The sequence below is a fragment of the Chiloscyllium punctatum genome, chromosome 39 (genome assembly GCF_047496795.1).
Source record: "Chiloscyllium punctatum isolate Juve2018m chromosome 39, sChiPun1.3, whole genome shotgun sequence".
NCBI classification, from domain to species: domain Eukaryota; kingdom Metazoa; phylum Chordata; class Chondrichthyes; order Orectolobiformes; family Hemiscylliidae; genus Chiloscyllium; species Chiloscyllium punctatum.
In genome coordinates, this window is record NC_092777.1 from 31092626 (window position 1) to 31115896 (window position 23271).

Genomic DNA, 23271 nt, shown 5'->3' on the forward strand with positions numbered 1-23271 from the left:
TCTTTTCTCTTTTCACTTCTTTTCTCTTCTTTACCCTTTCTCTTTTCTCTTTTCTCTTCTTTTCATTTCCCTTCTTTTCTCTTTTCTCTTCTTTTCTCTTCTTTACCCCTTTCTCCTTTCTCTTCTTTTCTCTTCTTTTCTCATTTCTCTTTTCTCTTGTTTTCTCTTCTTTAACCCTTTCTCATTTCTCTTTTCTCTTCTTTTCTCTTCTTTTCTCTTTTCTCTTCTTTTCTCTTCTCTTTTCTCTTCTCTTCTTTTCTCTTCATTTCTCTTCTTTTCTCTTTTCACTTCTTTTCTCTTCTTTACCCTTTCTCTTTTCTCTTTTCTCTTCATTTCTCTTCTTTTCTCTTTTCTCTTCTTTTCTCTTCTTTACCCCTTTCTCCTTTCTCTTCTTTTCTCTTCTTTTCTCTTCTTTTCTCTATTCTCTTTTCTCTTGTTTTCTCTTCTTTAACCCTTTCTCTTTTCTCTTTTCTCTTCTTTTCACTTTTTTCTCTTTTCTCTTTTAGGTTTTTTTTCTCTTTTAGCTTCTTTTCTCTTCTTTACCCCTTTCTCTTTTCACTTCTTTTCTCTTCTTTTCTCTTTTCTCTTCTTTTCTCTTCTTTAACCCTTTCTCTTTTCTCTTTTCTCTTCTTTTCTCTTTTCTCCTCTTTTCGCTTTTCTAATTTCATCTTTTCTCCTCTTTTCTCTTTTTTCATCTCTCTGCTTTTCTCTTCTGTTCTCTTTTCTATTTTCTATTCTTTTCTATGTCTTCTCTTTTCTCTTTTCGCTTGTTTTCTTTCTATTTTCTCTTCTCTCGTCATTTCTCTTCCTGTCTCTTCTTTTCTCTTTTCTCTAAACTCTTCTTTTCTTTTCTCTCCTTTCTCTTTCTCTTCTTTTCTCTTCCTTTCTCTTCTTTTCTCTTTTCTCTTTACTCTTCTTTTCTTTTCTCTCCTTTCTCTTTCTCTTCTTTTCTCTTCATTTCTCTTCTTTTCTCTTCTTTGCTCTTCTTTTCTCATTTCTCTTGTTTGCTCTTCTTTTCTCTTCGGATCACTTTTCTCTTCATTTCTCTTCTTTTCTCTTTTCTCTTTACACTTCTTGTCTTTTTTCTTCTTTTCTCTTTTCTCTTGTTTTCCCTTCTTTTCTCCTTTCTCTTCTCTCTTCTTTTCTCTTCATTTCTCTTTTCTCTTGTTTTCTCTGCTTTACCCCTTTCTCTTTTCTCTTTTCTCTTCTTTTCTCTTCATTTCTCTTCTTTTCTCTTTTCACTTCTTTTCTCTTCTTTACCCCTTTCTCTTTTCTCTTTTCTCTTCTTTTCTCTTCTTTTCTCTTTTCTCTTGTTTTCTCTTCTTTTCTCTTTTCTCTTGTTTTCTCTGCTTTACCCCTTTCTCTTTTCTCTTTTCTCTTCTTTTCTCTTCTTTTCTCTTTTCTCTTGTTTTCTCTTCTTTTCTCATTTCTCTTTTCTCTTCTTTTCTCTTCATTTCTCTTCTTTTGTCTTTTCTCTTGTTTTCTCTTCTTTTCTCTTTTCTCTTGTTTTGTCTTCTTTTCCCTTTTCTCTTCTTTTCTCTTTTCTCTTTTCTCTTCATTTCTCTTCTTTTCTCTTCTTTTCTCTTTTCTCTTTTCTCTACTTTTCTCTTCTTTTGTATTCTTTTCTTTTTCTCTTCTTTTCTCTTCTTTGGCCCTTTCATTTTTCTCTTTTCTCTTGTTTTCTCTTCTTTAACCCTTTCTCTTTTCTCTTTTCTCTACTTTTCTCTTCTTTTCTATTCTTTTCTTTTTCTCTTCTTTACCCCGTTCTTTTTTCTCTTTTCTCTTCTTTTCTCTTCATTTCTCTTCTTTTCTCTTTTCACTTCTTTTCTCTTCTTTACCCTTTCTCTTTTCTCTTTTCTCTTCTTTTCATTTCCCTTCTTTTCTCTTTTCTCTTCTTTTCTCTTCTTTACCCCTTTCTCCTTTCTCTTCTTTTCTCTTCTTTTCTCATTTCTCTTTTCTCTTGTTTTCTCTTCTTTTCTCTTCCTTTCTCTTCTTTTCTCTTTTCTCTTTACTCTTCTTTTCTTTTCTCTCCTTTCTCTTTCTCTTCTTTTCTCTTCATTTCTCTTCTTTTCTCTTCTTTGCTCTTCTTTTCTCATTTCTCTTGTTTGCTCTTCTTTTCTCTTCGGATCTCTTTTCTCTTCATTTCTCTTCTTTCCTTTTCTAATTCTCTTCTTTTCTCATTTCTCTTTTCTCTTTTCTCTTCTTTTCTATTCTTTTCTTTTTCTCTTCTTTTCTCTTCTTTACCCCTTTCATTTTTTCTTTTCACTTCTTTTCTCTTCTTTAACCCTTTCTCTTTTCTCTTTTCTCTACTTTTCTCTTCTTTTCTATTCTTTTCTTTTTCTCTTCTTTACCCCTTTCTTTTTTCTCTTTTCTCTTCTTTTCTCTTCTTTTCTCTTTTCTCTTCTTTTCTCTTCTTTACCCCTTTCTCCTTTCTCTTCTTTTCTCTTCTTTTCTCTTCTTTTCTCTATTCTCTTTTCTCTTGTTTTCTCTTCTTTAACCCTTTCTCTTTTCTCTTTTCTCTTTTAGGTTTTTTTTCTCTTTTAGCTTCTTTTCTCTTCTTTACCCCTTTCTCTTTTCACTTCTTTTCTCTTTTTTACCCTTTCTCTTTTCTCTTTTCTCTTCTTTTCTCTTCATTTCCCTTCTTTTCTCTTTTCTCTTCTTTTCTCTTCTTTACCCCTTTCTCCTTTCTCTTCTTTTCTCATTTCTCTTTTCTCTTGTTTTCTCTTCTTTAACCCTTTCTCATTTCTCTTTTCTCTTCTTTTCTCTTTTCTCTTCTTTTCTCTTCTCTTTTCTCTTTTCTCTTCTTTTCTCTTCATTTCTCTTTTCACTTCTTTTCTCTTCTTTACCCCTTTCTCTTTTCTCTTTTCTCTTCTTTTCTCTTCTTTTCTCTTTTCTCTTGTTTTCTCTTCTTTTCTCATTTCTCTTTTCTCTTCTTTTCTCTTCATTTCTCTTCTTTTCTCTTTTCTCTTGTTTTGTCTTCTTTTCCCTTTTCTCTTCTTTTCTCTTCTTTTCTCTTTTCACTTTTCTCTTCATTTCTCTTCTTTTCTCTTCTTTTCTCTTTTCTCTTTTCTCTACTTTTCTCTTCTTTTGTATTCTTTTCTTTTTCTCTTCTTTTCTCTTCTTTGGCCCTTTCATTTTTCTCTTTTCTCTTGTTTTCTCTTCTTTTCTCTTTTCTCTTTGCTCTTGTTTTCTCTTCTTTTCTCTTTTCTCTTCATTTCTCTTCTTTTCTCTCCTTTTCTCTTTTCTCTTCTTTTCTCTTCTTTACCCCTTTTTCCTTTCTCTTCTTTTCTCTTCTTTTCTCTTCTTTTCTCTTTTCTCTTGTTTTCTCTTCTTTCACCCTTTCTCTTTTCTCTTTTCTCTTCTTTTCACTTTTTTCTCTTTTCTCTTTTAGCTTTTTTTTCTCTTTTACCTTCTTTTCTCTTCTTTACCCCTTTCTCTTTTCAATTCTTTTTTCTTTTCTCTTGTTTTCCCTTCTTTAACCCTTTCTCTTTTCTCTTTTCTCTTCTTTTCTTTTCTCTTCTTTTCTCTTTTCTCCTCTTTTCGCTTTTCTAATTTCACCTTTTCTCTTCTTTTCTCTTTTTTCATCTCTCTGCTTTTCTCTTCTGTTCTCTTTTCTCTTTTCTATTCTTTTCTATGTCTTCTCTTTTCTCTTTTCGCTTGTTTTCTTTCTATTTTCTCTTTTCTCGTCATTTCTCTTCCTGTGTCTTCTTTTCTCTTTTCTCTGAACTCTTCTTTCCTTTTCTCTCCTTTCTCTTTCTCTTCTTTTATCTTTTCTCTTTACTCTTCTTTTCTTTTCTCTCCTTTCTCTTTCTCTTCTTTTCTCTTCATTTCTCTTCTTTTCTCTTCTTTGCTCTTCTTTTCTCATTTCTCTTGTTTGCTCTTCTTTTCTCTTCGGATCTCTTTTCTCTTCATTTCTCTTCTTTCCTTTTCTAATTCTCTTCTTTTCTCATTTCTCTTTTCTCTTTTCTCTTCTTTTCTCTTCTTTACCCCTTTCATTTTTCTCTTTTCACTTCTTTTCTCTTCTTTAACCCTTTCTCTTTTCTCTTTTCTCTACTTTTCTCTTCTTTTCTATTCTTTTCTTTTTCTCTTCTTTTCTCTTCTTTACCCCTTTCTTTTTTCTCTTTTCTCTTCTTTTCTCTTCATTTCTCTTCTTTTCTCTTTTCACTTCTTTTCTCTTCTTTACCCTTTCTCTTTTCTCTTTTCTCTTCTTTTCTCTTCTTTACCCCTTTCTCCTTTCTCTTCTTTTCTCTTCTTTTCTCATTTCTCTTTTCTCTTGTTTTCTCTTCTTTAACCCTTTCTCATTTCTCTTTTCTCTTCTTTTCTCTTTTCTCTTCTTTTCTCTTCTCTTTTCTCTTTTCTCTTCTTTTCACTTCATTTCTCTTCTTTTCTCTTTTCACTTCTTTTCTCTTCTTTACCCCTTTCTCTTTTCTCTTTTCTCTTCTTTTCTCTTCTTTTCTCTTTTCTCTTGTTTTCTCTTCTTTTCTCTTTTCTCTTGTTTTCTCTGCTTTACCCCTTTCTCTTTTCTCTTTTCTCTTCTTTTCTCTTCTTTTCTCTTTTGTCTTGTTTTCTCTTCTTTTCTCATTTCTCTTTTCTCTTCTTTTCTCTTCATTTCTCTTCTTTTGTCTTTTCCCTAGTTTTCTCTTCTTTTCTCTTTTCTCTTGTTTTGTCTTCTTTTCCCTTTTCTCTTCTTTTCTCTTCTTTTCTCTTTTCTCTTTTCTCTTCATTTCTCTTCTTTTCTCTTCTTTTCTCTTTTCTCTTCTTTACCCCTTTCCTTTTTCTCTTTTCTCTTCTTTTCTCTTCATTTCTCTTCTTTTCTCTTTTCACTTCTTTTCTCTTCTTTACCCTTTCTCTTTTCTCTTTTCTCTTCTTTTCTCTTCATTTCACTTCTTTTCTCTTTTCTCTTCTTTTCTCTTCGGATCACTTTTCTCTTCATTTCTCTTCTTTTCTCTTCTTTTCTCTTTTCTCTTTACTCTTCTTGTCTTTTTTCTTCTTTTCTCTTTTCTCTTGTTTTCCCTTCTTTTCTCCTTTCTCTTCTCTCTTCTTTTCTCTTCATTTCTCTTTTCTCTTGTTTTCTCTGCTTTACCCCTTTCTCTTTTCTCTTCTTTTCTCTTCTTTTCTCTTCTTTTCTCTTTTCTCTTGTTTTCTCTTCTTTTCTCTTTTCTCCTCTTTTCGCTTTTCTAATTTCATCTTTTCTCTTCTTTTCTCTTTTTTCATCTCGCTGCTTTTCTCTTCTGTTCTCTTTTCTCTTTTCTATTCTTTTCTATGTCTTCTCTTTTCTCTTTTCGCTTGTTTTCTTTCTATTTTCTCTTTTCTCGTCATTTCTCTTCCTGTCTCTTCTTTTCTCTTTTCTCTAAACTCTTCTTTCCTTTTCTCTCCTTTCTCTTTCTCTTCTTTTCTCTTCCTTTCTCTTCTTTTCTCTTTTCTCTTTACTCTTCTTTTCTTTTCTCTCCTTTCTCTTTCTCTTCTTTTCTCTTCATTTCTCTTCTTTTCTCTTCTTTGCTCTTCTTTTCTCATTTCTCTTGTTTGCTCTTCTTTTCTCTTCGGATCTCTTTTCTCTTCATTTCTCTTCTTTCCTTTTCGAATTCTCTTCTTTTCTCATTTCTCTTTTCTCTTTTCTCTTCTTTTCTATTCTTTTCTTTTTCTCTTCTTTTCTCTTCTTTACCCCTTTCATTTTTCTCATTTCACTTCTTTTCTCTTCTTTAACCCTTTCTCTTTTCTCTTTTCTCTACTTTTCTCTTCTTTTCTATTATTTTCTTTTTCTCTTCTTTACCCCTTTCTTTTTTCTCTTTTCTCTTCTTTTCTCTTCATTTCTCTTCTTTTCTCTTTTCACTTCTTTTCTCTTCTTTACCCTTTCTCTTTTCTCTTTTCTCTTCTTTTCTCTTCATTTCCCTTCTTTTCTCTTTTCTCTTCTTTTCTCTTCTTTACCCCTTTCTCCTTTCTCTTCTTTTCTCTTCTTTTCTCATTTCTCTTTTCTCTTGTTTTCTCTTCTTTAACCCTTTCTCATTTCGCTTTTCTCTTCTTTTCTCTTTTCTCTTCTTTTCTCTTCATTTCTCTTCTTTTCTCTTTTCACTTCTTTTCTCTTCTTTACCCTTTCTCTTTTCTCTTTTCTCTTCATTTCTCTTCTTTTCTCTTTTCTCTTCTTTTCTCTTCTTTACCCCTTTCTACTTTCTCTTCTTTTCTCTTCTTTTCTCTTCTTTTTTCTATTCTCTTTTCTCTTGTTTTCTCTTCTTTAACCCTTTCTCTTTTCTCTTTTCTCTTCTTTTCACTTTTTTCTCTTTTCTCTTTTAGGTTTTTTTTCTCTTTTATCTTCTTTTCTCTTCTCTACCCCTTTCTCTTTTCACTTCTTTTCTCTTCTTTTCTCTTTTCGCTTTTCTAATTTCATCTTTTCTCTTTTTTCATCTCTCTGCTTTTCTCTTCTGTTCTCTTTTCTCTTTTCTATTCTTTTCTTTGTCTTCTCTTTTCTCTTTTCGCTTGTTTTCTTTCTATTTTCTCTTCTCTCGTCATTTCTCTTCCTGTCTCTTCTTTTCTCTTTTCTCTAAACTCTTCTTTTCTTTTCTCTCCTTTCTCTTTCTCTTCTTTTCTCTTCCTTTCTCTTCTTTTATCTTTTCTCTTTACTCTTCTTTTCTTTTCTCTCCTTTCTCTTTCTCTTCTTTTCTCTTCATTTCTCTTCTTTTCTCTTCTTTGCTGTTCTTTTCTCATTTCTCTTGTTTGCTCTTCTTTTCTCTTCGGATCACTTTTCTCTTCATTTCTCTTCTTTTCTCTTCTTTTCTCTTTTCTCTTTACACTTCTTGTCTTTTTTCTTCTTTTCTCTTTTCTCTTGTTTTCCCTTCTTTTCTCCTTTCTCTTCTCTCTTCTTTTCTCTTCATTTCTCTTTTCTCTTGTTTTCTCTGCTTTACCCCTTTCTCTTTTCTCTTTTCTCTTCTTTTCTCTTCTTTTCTCTTTTCTCTTGTTTTCTCTTCTTTTCTCTTTTCTCTTGTTTTCTGTGCTTTACCCCTTTCTCTTTTCTCTTTTCTCTTCTTTTCTCTTCTTTTCTCTTTTCTCTTGTTTTCTCTTCTTTTCTCTTTTCTCTTTTCTCTTCTTTTCTCTTCATTTCTCTTCTTTTCTCTTTTCTCTTGTTTTCTCTTCTTTTCTCTTTTCTCTTGTTTTCTCTGCTTTACCCCTTTCTCTTTTCTCTTCTTTTCTCTTCTTTTCTCTTTTCTCTTGTTTTCTCTTCTTTTCTCTTTTCCCTTTTCTCTTCTTTTCTCTTCTCTTCTCTTTTCTCTTTTCTCTTCATTTCTCTTCTTTTCTCTTCTTTTCTCTTTTCTCTTCATTTCTCTTCTTTCCTTTTCTAATTCTCTTCTTTTCTCATTTCTCTTTTCTCTTCTTTTCTATTCTTTTCTTTTTCTCTTCTTTTCTCTTCTTTGGCCCTTTCATGTTTCTCTTTTCTCTTGTTTTCTCTTCTTTTCTCTTTTCTCTTTGCTCTTGTTTTCTCTTCTTTTCTCTTTTCTCTTCATTTCTCTTCTTTTCTCTTCTTTTCTCTTTTCTCTTCTTTTCTCTTCTTTACCCCTTTCTCCTGTCTCTTCTTTTCTCTTCTTTTCTCTTTTCTCTTGTTTTCTCTTCTGTCACCCTTTCTCTTTTCTCTTTTCTCTTCTTTTCACTTTTTTCTCTTTTCTCTTTTAGCTTTTTTTTCTCTTTTAGCTTCTTTTCTCTTCTTTACCCCTTTCTCTTTTCACTTCTTTTCTCTTCTTTTCTCTTTTCTCTTGTTTTCTCTTTTCTCCTCTTTTCGCTTTTCTAATTTCATCTTTTCTCTTCTTTTCTCTTTTTTCATCTCTCTGCTTTTCTCTTCTGTTCTCTTTTCTCTTTTCTATTCTTTTCTATGTCTTCTCTTTTCTCTTTTCGCTTGTTTTCTTTCTATTTTCTCTTTTCTCGTCATTTCTCTTCCTGTCTCTTCTTTTCTCTTTTCTCTGAACTCTTCTTTCCTTTTCTCTCCTTTCTCTTTCTCTTCTTTTCTCTTCCTTTCTCTTCTTTTCTCTTTTCTCTATACTCTTCTTTTCTTTTCTCTCCTTTCTCTTTCTCTTCTTTTCTCTTCATTTCTCTTCTTTTCTCTTCTTTGCTCTTCTTTTCTCATTTCTCTTGTTTGCTCTTCTTTTCTCTTCGGATCTCTTTTCTCTTCATTTCTCTTCTTTCCTTTTCTAATTCTCTTCTTTTCTCATTTCTCTTTTCTCTTTTCTCTTCTTTTCTATTCTTTTCTTTTTCTCTTCTTTTCTCTTCTTTACCCCTTTCATTTTTCTCTTTTCACTTCTTTTCTCTTCTTTAACCCTTTCTCTTTTCTCTACTTTTCTCTTCTTTTCTATTCTTTTCTTTTTCTCTTCTTTACCCCTTTCTTTTTTTCTCTTTTCTCTTCTTTTCTCTTCATTTCTCTTCTTTTCTCTTTTCACTTCTTTTCTCTTCTTTACCCTTTCTCTTTTCTCTTTTCTCTTCTTTTCATTTCCCTTCTTTTCTCTTTTCTCTTCTTTTCTCTTCTTTACCCCTTTCTCCTTTCTCTTCTTTTCTCTTCTTTTCTCATTTCTCTTTTCTCTTGTTTTCTCTTCTTTAACCCTTTCTCATTTCTCTTTTCTCTTCTTTTCTCTTCTTTTCTCTTTTCTCTTCTTTTCTCTTCTCTTTTCTCTTCTCTTCTTTTCTCTTCATTTCTCTTCTTTTCTCTTTTCACTTCTTTTCTCTTCTTTACCCTTTCTCTTTTCTCTTTTCTCTTCATTTCTCTTCTTTTCTCTTTTCTCTTCTTTTCTCTTCTTTACCCCTTTCTCCTTTCTCTTCTTTTCTCTTCTTTTCTCTTCTTTTCTCTATTCTCTTTTCTCTTGTTTTCTCTTCTTTAACCCTTTCTCTTTTCTCTTTTCTCTTCTTTTCACTTTTTTCTCTTTTCTCTTTTAGGTTTTTTTTCTCTTTTAGCTTCTTTTCTCTTCTTTACCCCTTTCTCTTTTCACTTCTTTTCTCTTCTTTTCTCTTTTCTCTTCTTTTCTCTTCTTTAACCCTTTCTCTTTTCTCTTTTCTCTTCTTTTCTCTTTTCTCCTCTTTTCGCTTTTCTAATTTCATGTTTTCTCCTCTTTTCTCTTTTTTCATCTCTCTGCTTTTCTCTTCTGTTCTCTTTTCTATTTTCTATTCTTTTCTATGTCTTCTCTTTTCTCTTTTCGCTTGTTTTCTTTCTATTTTCTCTTCTCTCGTCATTTCTCTTCCTGTCTCTTCTTTTCTCTTTTCTCTAAACTCTTCTTTTCTTTTCTCTCCTTTCTCTTTCTCTTCTTTTCTCTTCCTTTCTCTTCTTTTCTCTTTTCTCTTTTAGCTTTTTTTTCTCTTTTAGCTTCTTTTCTCTTCTTTACCCCTTTCTCTTTTCACTTCTTTTCTCTTCTTTTCTCTTTTCTCTTGTTTTCTCTTTTCTCCTCTTTTCGCTTTTCTAATTTCATCTTTTCTCTTCTTTTCTCTTTTTTCATCTCTCTGCTTTTCTCTTCTGTTCTCTTTTCTCTTTTCTATTCTTTTCTATGTCTTCTCTTTTCTCTTTTCGCTTGTTTTCTTTCTATTTTCTCTTTTCTCGTCATTTCTCTTCCTGTCTCTTCTTTTCTCTTTTCTCTGAACTCTTCTTTCCTTTTCTCTCCTTTCTCTTTCTCTTCTTTTCTCTTCCTTTCTCTTCTTTTCTCTTTTCTCTATACTCTTCTTTTCTTTTCTCTCCTTTCTCTTTCTCTTCTTTTCTCTTCATTTCTCTTCTTTTCTCTTCTTTGCTCTTCTTTTCTCATTTCTCTTGTTTGCTCTTCTTTTCTCTTCGGATCTCTTTTCTCTTCATTTCTCTTCTTTCCTTTTCTAATTCTCTTCTTTTCTCATTTCTCTTTTCTCTTTTCTCTTCTTTTCTATTCTTTTCTTTTTCTCTTCTTTTCTCTTCTTTACCCCTTTCATTTTTCTCTTTTCACTTCTTTTCTCTTCTTTAACCCTTTCTCTTTTCTCTACTTTTCTCTTCTTTTCTATTCTTTTCTTTTTCTCTTCTTTACCCCTTTCTTTTTTCTCTTTTCTCTTCTTTTCTCTTCATTTCTCTTCTTTTCTCTTTTCACTTCTTTTCTCTTCTTTACCCTTTCTCTTTTCTCTTTTCTCTTCTTTTCATTTCCCTTCTTTTCTCTTTTCTCTTCTTTTCTCTTCTTTACCCCTTTCTCCTTTCTCTTCTTTTCTCTTCTTTTCTCATTTCTCTTTTCTCTTGTTTTCTCTTCTTTAACCCTTTCTCATTTCTCTTTTCTCTTCTTTTCTCTTCTTTTCTCTTTTCTCTTCTTTTCTCTTCTCTTTTCTCTTCTCTTCTTTTCTCTTCATTTCTCTTCTTTTCTCTTTTCACTTCTTTTCTCTTCTTTACCCTTTCTCTTTTCTCTTTTCTCTTCATTTCTCTTCTTTTCTCTTTTCTCTTCTTTTCTCTTCTTTACCCCTTTCTCCTTTCTCTTCTTTTCTCTTCTTTTCTCTTCTTTTCTCTATTCTCTTTTCTCTTGTTTTCTCTTCTTTAACCCTTTCTCTTTTCTCTTTTCTCTTCTTTTCACTTTTTTCTCTTTTCTCTTTTAGGTTTTTTTTCTCTTTTAGCTTCTTTTCTCTTCTTTACCCCTTTCTCTTTTCACTTCTTTTCTCTTCTTTTCTCTTTTCTCTTCTTTTCTCTTCTTTAACCCTTTCTCTTTTCTCTTTTCTCTTCTTTTCTCTTTTCTCCTCTTTTCGCTTTTCTAATTTCATCTTTTCTCCTCTTTTCTCTTTTTTCATCTCTCTGCTTTTCTCTTCTGTTCTCTTTTCTATTTTCTATTCTTTTCTATGTCTTCTCTTTTCTCTTTTCGCTTGTTTTCTTTCTATTTTCTCTTCTCTCGTCATTTCTCTTCCTGTCTCTTCTTTTCTCTTTTCTCTAAACTCTTCTTTTCTTTTCTCTCCTTTCTCTTTCTCTTCTTTTCTCTTCCTTTCTCTTCTTTTCTCTTTTCTCTTTACTCTTCTTTTCTTTTCTCTCCTTTCTCTTTCTCTTCTTTTCTCTTCATTTCTCTTCTTTTCTCTTCTTTGCTCTTCTTTTCTCATTTCTCTTGTTTGCTCTTCTTTTCTCTTCGGATCACTTTTCTCTTCATTTCTCTTCTTTTCTCTTTTCTCTTTACACTTCTTGTCTTTTTTCTTCTTTTCTCTTTTCTCTTGTTTTCCCTTCTTTTCTCCTTTCTCTTCTCTCTTCTTTTCTCTTCATTTCTCTTTTCTCTTGTTTTCTCTGCTTTACCCCTTTCTCTTTTCTCTTTTCTCTTCTTTTCTCTTCATTTCTCTTCTTTTCTCTTTTCACTTCTTTTCTCTTCTTTACCCCTTTCTCTTTTCTCTTTTCTCTTCTTTTCTCTTCTTTTCTCTTTTCTCTTGTTTTCTCTTCTTTTCTCTTTTCTCTTGTTTTCTCTGCTTTACCCCTTTCTCTTTTCTCTTTTCTCTTCTTTTCTCTTCTTTTCTCTTTTCTCTTGTTTTCTCTTCTTTTCTCATTTCTCTTTTCTCTTCTTTTCTCTTCATTTCTCTTCTTTTGTCTTTTCTCTTGTTTTCTCTTCTTTTCTCTTTTCTCTTGTTTTGTCTTCTTTTCCCTTTTCTCTTCTTTTCTCTTTTCTCTTTTCTCTTCATTTCTCTTCTTTTCTCTTCTTTTCTCTTTTCTCTTTTCTCTACTTTTCTCTTCTTTTGTATTCTTTTCTTTTTCTCTTCTTTTCTCTTCTTTGGCCCTTTCATTTTTCTCTTTTCTCTTGTTTTCTCTTCTTTAACCCTTTCTCTTTTCTCTTTTCTCTACTTTTCTCTTCTTTTCTATTCTTTTCTTTTTCTCTTCTTTACCCCTTTCTTTTTTCTCTTTTCTCTTCTTTTCTCTTCATTTCTCTTCTTTTCTCTTTTCACTTCTTTTCTCTTCTTTACCCTTTCTCTTTTCTCTTTTCTCTTCTTTTCATTTCCCTTCTTTTCTCTTTTCTCTTCTTTTCTCTTCTTTACCCCTTTCTCCTTTCTCTTCTTTTCTCTTCTTTTCTCATTTCTCTTTTCTCTTGTTTTCTCTTCTTTTCTCTTCCTTTCTCTTCTTTTCTCTTTTCTCTTTACTCTTCTTTTCTTTTCTCTCCTTTCTCTTTCTCTTCTTTTCTCTTCATTTCTCTTCTTTTCTCTTCTTTGCTCTTCTTTTCTCATTTCTCTTGTTTGCTCTTCTTTTCTCTTCGGATCTCTTTTCTCTTCATTTCTCTTCTTTCCTTTTCTAATTCTCTTCTTTTCTCATTTCTCTTTTCTCTTTTCTCTTCTTTTCTATTCTTTTCTTTTTCTCTTCTTTTCTCTTCTTTACCCCTTTCATTTTTTCTTTTCACTTCTTTTCTCTTCTTTAACCCTTTCTCTTTTCTCTTTTCTCTACTTTTCTCTTCTTTTCTATTCTTTTCTTTTTCTCTTCTTTACCCCTTTCTTTTTTCTCTTTTCTCTTCTTTTCTCTTCTTTTCTCTTTTCTCTTCTTTTCTCTTCTTTACCCCTTTCTCCTTTCTCTTCTTTTCTCTTCTTTTCTCTTCTTTTCTCTATTCTCTTTTCTCTTGTTTTCTCTTCTTTAACCCTTTCTCTTTTCTCTTTTCTCTTTTAGGTTTTTTTTCTCTTTTAGCTTCTTTTCTCTTCTTTACCCCTTTCTCTTTTCACTTCTTTTCTCTTTTTTACCCTTTCTCTTTTCTCTTTTCTCTTCTTTTCTCTTCATTTCCCTTCTTTTCTCTTTTCTCTTCTTTTCTCTTCTTTACCCCTTTCTCCTTTCTCTTCTTTTCTCATTTCTCTTTTCTCTTGTTTTCTCTTCTTTAACCCTTTCTCATTTCTCTTTTCTCTTCTTTTCTCTTTTCTCTTGTTTTCTCTTCTGTCACCCTTTCTCTTTTCTCTTTTCTCTTCTTTTCACTTTTTTCTCTTTTCTCTTTTAGCTTTTTTTTCTCTTTTAGCTTCTTTTCTCTTCTTTACCCCTTTCTCTTTTCACTTCTTTTCTCTTCTTTTCTCTTTTCTCTTGTTTTCTCTTTTCTCCTCTTTTCGCTTTTCTAATTTCATCTTTTCTCTTCTTTTCTCTTTTTTCATCTCTCTGCTTTTCTCTTCTGTTCTCTTTTCTCTTTTCTATTCTTTTCTATGTCTTCTCTTTTCTCTTTTCGCTTGTTTTCTTTCTATTTTCTCTTTTCTCGTCATTTCTCTTCCTGTCTCTTCTTTTCTCTTTTCTCTGAACTCTTCTTTCCTTTTCTCTCCTTTCTCTTTCTCTTCTTTTCTCTTCCTTTCTCTTCTTTTCTCTTTTCTCTATACTCTTCTTTTCTTTTCTCTCCTTTCTCTTTCTCTTCTTTTCTCTTCATTTCTCTTCTTTTCTCTTCTTTGCTCTTCTTTTCTCATTTCTCTTGTTTGCTCTTCTTTTCTCTTCGGATCTCTTTTCTCTTCATTTCTCTTCTTTCCTTTTCTAATTCTCTTCTTTTCTCATTTCTCTTTTCTCTTTTCTCTTCTTTTCTATTCTTTTCTTTTTCTCTTCTTTTCTCTTCTTTACCCCTTTCATTTTTCTCTTTTCACTTCTTTTCTCTTCTTTAACCCTTTCTCTTTTCTCTACTTTTCTCTTCTTTTCTATTCTTTTCTTTTTCTCTTCTTTACCCCTTTCTTTTTTCTCTTTTCTCTTCTTTTCTCTTCATTTCTCTTCTTTTCTCTTTTCACTTCTTTTCTCTTCTTTACCCTTTCTCTTTTCTCTTTTCTCTTCTTTTCATTTCCCTTCTTTTCTCTTTTCTCTTCTTTTCTCTTCTTTACCCCTTTCTCCTTTCTCTTCTTTTCTCTTCTTTTCTCATTTCTCTTTTCTCTTGTTTTCTCTTCTTTAACCCTTTCTCATTTCTCTTTTCTCTTCTTTTCTCTTCTTTTCTCTTTTCTCTTCTTTTCTCTTCTCTTTTCTCTTCTCTTCTTTTCTCTTCATTTCTCTTCTTTTCTCTTTTCACTTCTTTTCTCTTCTTTACCCTTTCTCTTTTCTCTTTTCTCTTCATTTCTCTTCTTTTCTCTTTTCTCTTCTTTTCTCTTCTTTACCCCTTTCTCCTTTCTCTTCTTTTCTCTTCTTTTCTCTTCTTTTCTCTATTCTCTTTTCTCTTGTTTTCTCTTCTTTAACCCTTTCTCTTTTCTCTTTTCTCTTCTTTTCACTTTTTTCTCTTTTCTCTTTTAGGTTTTTTTTCTCTTTTAGCTTCTTTTCTCTTCTTTACCCCTTTCTCTTTTCACTTCTTTTCTCTTCTTTTCTCTTTTCTCTTCTTTTCTCTTCTTTAACCCTTTCTCTTTTCTCTTTTCTCTTCTTTTCTCTTTTCTCCTCTTTTCGCTTTTCTAATTTCATCTTTTCTCCTCTTTTCTCTTTTTTCATCTCTCTGCTTTTCTCTTCTGTTCTCTTTTCTATTTTCTATTCTTTTCTATGTCTTCTCTTTTCTCTTTTCGCTTGTTTTCTTTCTATTTTCTCTTCTCTCGTCATTTCTCTTCCTGTCTCTTCTTTTCTCTTTTCTCTAAACTCTTCTTTTCTTTTCTCTCCTTTCTCTTTCTCTTCTTTTCTCTTCCTTTCTCTTCTTTTCTCTTTTCTCTTTACTCTTCTTTTCTTTTCTCTCCTTTCTCTTTCTCTTCTTTTCTCTTCATTTCTCTTCTTTTCTCTTCTTTGCTCTTCTTTTCTCATTTCTCTTGTTTGCTCTTCTTTTCTCTTCGGATCACTTTTCTCTTCATTTCTCTTCTTTTCTCTTTTCTCTTTACACTTCTTGTCTTTTTTCTTCTTTTCTCTTTTCTCTTGTTTTCCCTTCTTTTCTCCTTTCTCTTCTCTCTTCTTTTCTCTTCATTTCTCTTTTCTCTTGTTTTCTCTGCTTTACCCCTTTCTCTTTTCTCTTTTCTCTTCTTTTCTCTTCATTTCTCTTCTTTTCTCTTTTCACTTCTTTTCTCTTCTTTACCCCTTTCTCTTTTCTCTTTTCTCTTCTTTTCTCTTCTTTTCTCTTTTCTCTTGTTTTCTCTTCTTTTCTCTTTTCTCTTGTTTTCTCTGCTTTACCCCTTTCTCTTTTCTCTTTTCTCTTCTTTTCTCTTCTTTTCTCTTTTCTCTTGTTTTCTCTTCTTTTCTCATTTCTCTTTTCTCTTCTTTTCTCTTCATTTCTCTTCTTTTGTCTTTTCTCTTGTTTTCTCTTCTTTTCTCTTTTCTCTTGTTTTGTCTTCTTTTCCCTTTTCTCTTCTTTTCTCTTTTCTCTTTTCTCTTCATTTCTCTTCTTTTCTCTTCTTTTCTCTTTTCTCTTTTCTCTACTTTTCTCTTCTTTTGTATTCTTTTCTTTTTCTCTTCTTTTCTCTTCTTTGGCCCTTTCATTTTTCTCTTTTCTCTTGTTTTCTCTTCTTTAACCCTTTCTCTTTTCTCTTTTCTCTACTTTTCTCTTCTTTTCTATTCTTTTCTTTTTCTCTTCTTTACCCCTTTCTTTTTTCTCTTTTCTCTTCTTTTCTCTTCATTTCTCTTCTTTTCTCTTTTCACTTCTTTTCTCTTCTTTACCCTTTCTCTTTTCTCTTTTCTCTTCTTTTCATTTCCCTTCTTTTCTCTTTTCTCTTCTTTTCTCTTCTTTACCCCTTTCTCCTTTCTCTTCTTTTCTCTTCTTTTCTCATTTCTCTTTTCTCTTGTTTTCTCTTCTTTTCTCTTCCTTTCTCTTCTTTTCTCTTTTCTCTTTACTCTTCTTTTCTTTTCTCTCCTTTCTCTTTCTCTTCTTTTCTCTTCATTTCTCTTCTTTTCTCTTCTTTGCTCTTCTTTTCTCATTTCTCTTGTTTGCTCTTCTTTTCTCTTCGGATCTCTTTTCTCTTCATTTCTCTTCTTTCCTTTTCTAATTCTCTTCTTTTCTCATTTCTCTTTTCTCTTTTCTCTTCTTTTCTATTCTTTTCTTTTTCTCTTCTTTTCTCTTCTTTACCCCTTTCATTTTTTCTTTTCACTTCTTTTCTCTTCTTTAACCCTTTCTCTTTTCTCTTTTCTCTACTTTTCTCTTCTTTTCTATTCTTTTCTTTTTCTCTTCTTTACCCCTTTCTTTTTTCTCTTTTCTCTTCTTTTCTCTTCTTTTCTCTTTTCTCTTCTTTTCTCTTCTTTACCCCTTTCTCCTTTCTCTTCTTTTCTCTTCTTTTCTCTTCTTTTCTCTATTCTCTTTTCTCTTGTTTTCTCTTCTTTAACCCTTTCTCTTTTCTCTTTTCTCTTTTAGGTTTTTTTTCTCTTTTAGCTTCTTTTCTCTTCTTTACCCCTTTCTCTTTTCACTTCTTTTCTCTTTTTTACCCTTTCTCTTTTCTCTTTTCTCTTCTTTTCTCTTCATTTCCCTTCTTTTCTCTTTTCTCTTCTTTTCTCTTCTTTACCCCTTTCTCCTTTCTCTTCTTTTCTCATTTCTCTTTTCTCTTGTTTTCTCTTCTTTAACCCTTTCTCATTTCTCTTTTCTCTTCTTTTCTCTTTTCTCTTCTTTTCTCTTCTCTTTTCTCTTTTCTCTTCTTTTCTCTTCATTTCTCTTTTCACTTCTTTTCTCTTCTTTACCCCTTTCTCTTTTCTCTTTTCTCTTCTTTTCTCTTCTTTTCTCTTTTCTCTTGTTTTCTCTTCTTTTCTCTTTTCTCTTGTTTTCTCTGCTTTACCCCTTTCTCTTTTCTCTTTTCTCTTCTTTTCTCTTCTTTTCTCTTTTCTCTTGTTTTCTCTTCTTTTCTCATTTCTCTTTTCTCTTCTTTTCTCTTCATTTCTCTTCTTTTCTCTTTTCTCTTGTTTTGTCTTCTTTTCCCTTTTCTCTTCTTTTCTCTTCTTTTCTCTTTTCACTTTTCTCTTCATTTCTCTTCTTTTCTCTTCTTTTCTCTTTTCTCTTTTCTCTACTTTTCTCTTCTTTTGTATTCTTTTCTTTTTCTCTTCTTTTCTCTTCTTTGGCCCTTTCATTTTTCTCTTTTCTCTTGTTTTCTCTTCTTTTCTCTTTTCTCTTTGCTCTTGTTTTCTCTTCTTTTCTCTTTTCTCTTCATTTCTCTTCTTTTCTCTCCTTTTCTCTTTTCTCTTCTTTTCTCTTCTTTACCCCTTTTTCCTTTCTCTTCTTTTCTCTTCTTTTCTCTTCTTTTCTCTTTTCTCTTGTTTTCTCTTCTTTCACCCTTTCTCTTTTCTCTTTTCTCTTCTTTTCACTTTTTTCTCTTTTCTCTTTTAGCTTTTTTTTCTCTTTTACCTTCTTTTCTCTTCTTTACCCCTTTCTCTTTTCAATTCTTTTTTCTTTTCTCTTGTTTTCCCTTCTTTAACCCTTTCTCTTTTCTCTTTTCTCTTCTTTTCTTTTCTCTTCTTTTCTCTTTTCTCCTCTTTTCGCTTTTCTAATTTCACCTTTTCTCTTCTTTTCTCTTTTTTCATCTCTCTGCTTTTCTCTTCTGTTCTCTTTTCTCTTTTCTATTCTTTTCTATGTCTTCTCTTTTCTCTTTTCGCTTGTTTTCTTTCTATTTTCTCTTTTCTCGTCATTTCTCTTCCTGTGTCTTCTTTTCTCTTTTCTCTGAACTCTTCTTTCCTTTTCTCTCCTTTCTCTTTCTCTTCTTTTATCTTTTCTCTTTACTCTTCTTTTCTTTTCTCTCCTTTCTCTTTCTCTTCTTTTCTCTTCATTTCTCTTCTTTTCTCTTCTTTGCTCTTCTTTTCTCATTTCTCTTGTTTGCTCTTCTTTTCTCTTCGGATCTCTTTTCTCTTCATTTCTCTTCTTTCCTTTTCTAATTCTCTTCTTTTCTCATTTCTCTTTTCTCTTTTCTCTTCTTTTCTCTTCTTTACCCCTTTCATTTTTCTCTTTTCACTTCTTTTCTCTTCTTTAACCCTTTCTCTTTTCTCTTTTCTCTACTTTTCTCTTCTTTTCTATTCTTTTCTTTTTCTCTTCTTTTCTCTTCTTTACCCCTTTCTTTTTTCTCTTTTCTCTTCTTTTCTCTTCATTTCTCTTCTTTTCTCTTTTCACTTCTTTTCTCTTCTTTACCCTTTCTCTTTTCTCTTTTCTCTTCTTTTCTCTTCTTTACCCCTTTCTCCTTTCTCTTCTTTTCTCTTCTTTTCTCATTTCTCTTTTCTCTTGTTTTCTCTTCTTTAACCCTTTCTCATTTCTCTTTTCTCTTCTTTTCTCTTTTCTCTTCTTTTCTCTTCTCTTTTCTCTTTTCTCTTCTTTTCACTTCATTTCTCTTCTTTTCTCTTTTCACTTCTTTTCTCTTCTTTACCCCTTTCTCTTTTCTCTTTTCTCTTCTTTTCTCTTCTTTTCTCTTTTCTCTTGTTTTCTCTTCTTTTCTCTTTTCTCTTGTTTTCTCTGCTTTACCCCTTTCTCTTTTCTCTTTTCTCTTCTTTTCTCTTCTTTTCTCTTTTGTCTTGTTTTCTCTTCTTTTCTCATTTCTCTTTTCTCTTCTTTTCTCTTCATTTCTCTTCTTTTGTCTTTTCCCTAGTTTTCTCTTCTTTTCTCTTTTCTCTTGTTTTGTCTTCTTTTCCCTTTTCTCTTCTTTTCTCTTCTTTTCTCTTTTCTCTTTTCTCTTCATTTCTCTTCTTTTCTCTTCTTTTCTCTTTTCTCTTCTTTACCCCTTTCCTTTTTCTCTTTTCTCTTCTTTTCTCTTCATTTCTCTTCTTTTCTCTTTTCACTTCTTTTCTCTTCTTTACCCCTTTCTCTTTTCAATTCTTTTTTCTTTTCTCTTGTTTTCCCTTCTTTAACCCTTTCTCTTTTCTCTTTTCTCTTCTTTTCTTTTCTCTTCTTTTCTCTTTTCTCCTCTTTTCGCTTTTCTAATTTCACCTTTTCTCTTCTTTTCTCTTTTTTCATCTCTCTGCTTTTCTCTTCTGTTCTCTTTTCTCTTTTCTATTCTTTTCTATGTCTTCTCTTTTCTCTTTTCGCTTGTTTTCTTTCTATTTTCTCTTTTCTCGTCATTTCTCTTCCTGTGTCTTCTTTTCTCTTTTCTCTGAACTCTTCTTTCCTTTTCTCTCCTTTCTCTTTCTCTTCTTTTATCTTTTCTCTTTACTCTTCTTTTCTTTTCTCTCCTTTCTCTTTCTCTTCTTTTCTCTTCATTTCTCTTCTTTTCTCTTCTTTGCTCTTCTTTTCTCATTTCTCTTGTTTGCTCTTCTTTTCTCTTCGGATCTCTTTTCTCTTCATTTCTCTTCTTTCCTTTTCTAATTCTCTTCTTTTCTCATTTCTCTTTTCTCTTTTCTCTTCTTTTCTCTTCTTTACCCCTTTCATTTTTCTCTTTTCACTTCTTTTCTCTTCTTTAACCCTTTCTCTTTTCTCTTTTCTCTACTTTTCTCTTCTTTTCTATTCTTTTCTTTTTCTCTTCTTTTCTCTTCTTTACCCCTTTCTTTTTTCTCTTTTCTCTTCTTTTCTCTTCATTTCTCTTCTTTTCTCTTTTCACTTCTTTTCTCTTCTTTACCCTTTCTCTTTTCTCTTTTCTCTTCTTTTCTCTTCTTTACCCCTTTCTCCTTTCTCTTCTTTTCTCTTCTTTTCTCATTTCTCTTTTCTCTTGTTTTCTCTTCTTTAACCCTTTCTCATTTCTCTTTTCTCTTCTTTTCTCTTTTCTCTTCTTTTCTCTTCTCTTTTCTCTTTTCTCTTCTTTTCACTTCATTTCTCTTCTTTTCTCTTTTCACTTCTTTTCTCTTCTTTACCCCTTTCTCTTTTCTCTTTTCTCTTCTTTTCTCTTCTTTTCTCTTTTCTCTTGTTTTCTCTTCTTTTCTCTTTTCTCTTGTTTTCTCTGCTTTACCCCTTTCTCTTTTCTCTTTTCTCTTCTTTTCTCTTCTTTTCTCTTTTGTCTTGTTTTCTCTTCTTTTCTCATTTCTCTTTTCTCTTCTTTTCTCTTCATTTCTCTTCTTTTGTCTTTTCCCTAGTTTTCTCTTCTTTTCTCTTTTCTCTTGTTTTGTCTTCTTTTCCCTTTTCTCTTCTTTTCTCTTCTTTTCTCTTTTCTCTTTTCTCTTCATTTCTCTTCTTTTCTCTTCTTTTCTCTTTTCTCTTCTTTACCCCTTTCCTTTTTCTCTTTTCTCTTCTTTTCTCTTCATTTCTCTTCTTTTCTCTTTTCACTTCTTTTCTCTTCTTTACCCTTTCTCTTTTCTCTTTTCTCTTCTTTTCTCTTCATTTCACTTCTTTTCTCTTTTCTCTTCTTTTCTCTTCGGATCACTTTTCTCTTCATTTCTCTTCTTTTCTCTTCTTTTCTCTTTTCTCTTTACTCTTCTTGTCTTTTTTCTTCTTTTCTCTTTTCTCTTGTTTTCCCTTCTTTTCTCCTTTCTCTTCTCTCTTCTTTTCTCTTCATTTCTCTTTTCTCTTGTTTTCTCTGCTTTACCCCTTTCTCTTTTCTCTTCTTTTCTCTTCTTTTCTCTTCTTTTCTCTTTTCTCTTGTTTTCTCTTCTTTTCTCTTTTCTCCTCTTTTCGCTTTTCTAATTTCATCTTTTCTCTTCTTTTCTCTTTTTTCATCTCGCTGCTTTTCTCTTCTGTTCTCTTTTCTCTTTTCTATTCTTTTCTATGTCTTCTCTTTTCTCTTTTCGCTTGTTTTCTTTCTATTTTCTCTTTTCTCGTCATTTCTCTTCCTGTCTCTTCTTTTCTCTTTTCTCTAAACTCTTCTTTCCTTTTCTCTCCTTTCTCTTTCTCTTCTTTTCTCTTCCTTTCTCTTCTTTTCTCTTTTCTCTTTACTCTTCTTTTCTTTTCTCTCCTTTCTCTTTCTCTTCTTTTCTCTTCATTTCTCTTCTTTTCTCTTCTTTGCTCTTCTTTTCTCATTTCTCTTGTTTGCTCTTCTTTTCTCTTCGGATCTCTTTTCTCTTCATTTCTCTTCTTTCCTTTTCGAATTCTCTTCTTTTCTCATTTCTCTTTTCTCTTTTCTCTTCTTTTCTATTCTTTTCTTTTTCTCTTCTTTTCTCTTCTTTACCCCTTTCATTTTTCTCATTTCACTTCTTTTCTCTTCTTTAACCCTTTCTCTTTTCTCTTTTCTCTACTTTTCTCTTCTTTTCTATTATTTTCTTTTTCTCTTCTTTACCCCTTTCTTTTTTCTCTTTTCTCTTCTTTTCTCTTCATTTCTCTTCTTTTCTCTTTTCACTTCTTTTCTCTTCTTTACCCTTTCTCTTTTCTCTTTTCTCTTCTTTTCTCTTCATTTCCCTTCTTTTCTCTTTTCTCTTCTTTTCTCTTCTTTACCCCTTTCTCCTTTCTCTTCTTTTCTCTTCTTTTCTCATTTCTCTTTTCTCTTGTTTTCTCTTCTTTAACCCTTTCTCATTTCGCTTTTCTCTTCTTTTCTCTTTTCTCTTCTTTTCTCTTCATTTCTCTTCTTTTCTCTTTTCACTTCTTTTCTCTTCTTTACCCTTTCTCTTTTCTCTTTTCTCTTCATTTCTCTTCTTTTCTCTTTTCTCTTCTTTTCTCTTCTTTACCCCTTTCTACTTTCTCTTCTTTTCTCTTCTTTTCTCTTCTTTTTTCTATTCTCTTTTCTCTTGTTTTCTCTTCTTTAACCCTTTCTCTTTTCTCTTTTCTCTTCTTTTCACTTTTTTCTCTTTTCTCTTTTAGGTTTTTTTTCTCTTTTATCTTCTTTTCTCTTCTCTACCCCTTTCTCTTTTCACTTCTTTTCTCTTCTTTTCTCTTTTCGCTTTTCTAATTTCATCTTTTCTCTTTTTTCATCTCTCTGCTTTTCTCTTCTGTTCTCTTTTCTCTTTTCTATTCTTTTCTATGTCTTCTCTTTTCTCTTTTCGCTTGTTTTCTTTCTATTTTCTCTTCTCTCGTCATTTCTCTTCCTGTCTCTTCTTTTCTCTTTTCTCTAAACTCTTCTTTTCTTTTCTCTCCTTTCTCTTTCTCTTCTTTTCTCTTCCTTTCTCTTCTTTTATCTTTTCTCTTTACTCTTCTTTTCTTTTCTCTCCTTTCTCTTTCTCTTCTTTTCTCTTCATTTCTCTTCTTTTCTCTTCTTTGCTGTTCTTTTCTCATTTCTCTTGTTTGCTCTTCTTTTCTCTTCGGATCACTTTTCTCTTCATTTCTCTTCTTTTCTCTTCTTTTCTCTTTTCTCTTTACACTTCTTGTCTTTTTTCTTCTTTTCTCTTTTCTCTTGTTTTCCCTTCTTTTCTCCTTTCTCTTCTCTCTTCTTTTCTCTTCATTTCTCTTTTCTCTTGTTTTCTCTGCTTTACCCCTTTCTCTTTTCTCTTTTCTCTTCTTTTCTCTTCTTTTCTCTTTTCTCTTGTTTTCTCTTCTTTTCTCTTTTCTCTTGTTTTCTGTGCTTTACCCCTTTCTCTTTTCTCTTTTCTCTTCTTTTCTCTTCTTTTCTCTTTTCTCTTGTTTTCTCTTCTTTTCTCTTTTCTCTTTTCTCTTCTTTTCTCTTCATTTCTCTTCTTTTCTCTTTTCTCTTGTTTTCTCTTCTTTTCTCTTTTCTCTTGTTTTCTCTGCTTTACCCCTTTCTCTTTTCTCTTCTTTTCTCTTCTTTTCTCTTTTCTCTTGTTTTCTCTTCTTTTCTCTTTTCCCTTTTCTCTTCTTTTCTCTTCTCTTCTCTTTTCTCTTTTCTCTTCATTTCTCTTCTTTTCTCTTCTTTTCTCTTTTCTCTTCATTTCTCTTCTTTCCTTTTCTAATTCTCTTCTTTTCTCATTTCTCTTTTCTCTTCTTTTCTATTCTTTTCTTTTTCTCTTCTTTTCTCTTCTTTGGCCCTTTCATGTTTCTCTTTTCTCTTGTTTTCTCTTCTTTTCTCTTTTCTCTTTGCTCTTGTTTTCTCTTCTTTTCTCTTTTCTCTTCATTTCTCTTCTTTTCTCTTCTTTTCTCTTTTCTCTTCTTTTCTCTTCTTTACCCCTTTCTCCTGTCTCTTCTTTTCTCTTCTTTTCTCTTTTCTCTTGTTTTCTCTTCTGTCACCCTTTCTCTTTTCTCTTTTCTCTTCTTTTCACTTTTTTCTCTTTTCTCTTTTAGCTTTTTTTTCTCTTTTAGCTTCTTTTCTCTTCTTTACCCCTTTCTCTTTTCACTTCTTTTCTCTTCTTTTCTCTTTTCTCTTGTTTTCTCTTTTCTCCTCTTTTCGCTTTTCTAATTTCATCTTTTCTCTTCTTTTCTCTTTTTTCATCTCTCTGCTTTTCTCTTCTGTTCTCTTTTCTCTTTTCTATTCTTTTCTATGTCTTCTCTTTTCTCTTTTCGCTTGTTTTCTTTCTATTTTCTCTTTTCTCGTCATTTCTCTTCCTGTCTCTTCTTTTCTCTTTTCTCTGAACTCTTCTTTCCTTTTCTCTCCTTTCTCTTTCTCTTCTTTTCTCTTCCTTTCTCTTCTTTTCTCTTTTCTCTATACTCTTCTTTTCTTTTCTCTCCTTTCTCTTTCTCTTCTTTTCTCTTCATTTCTCTTCTTTTCTCTTCTTTGCTCTTCTTTTCTCATTTCTCTTGTTTGCTC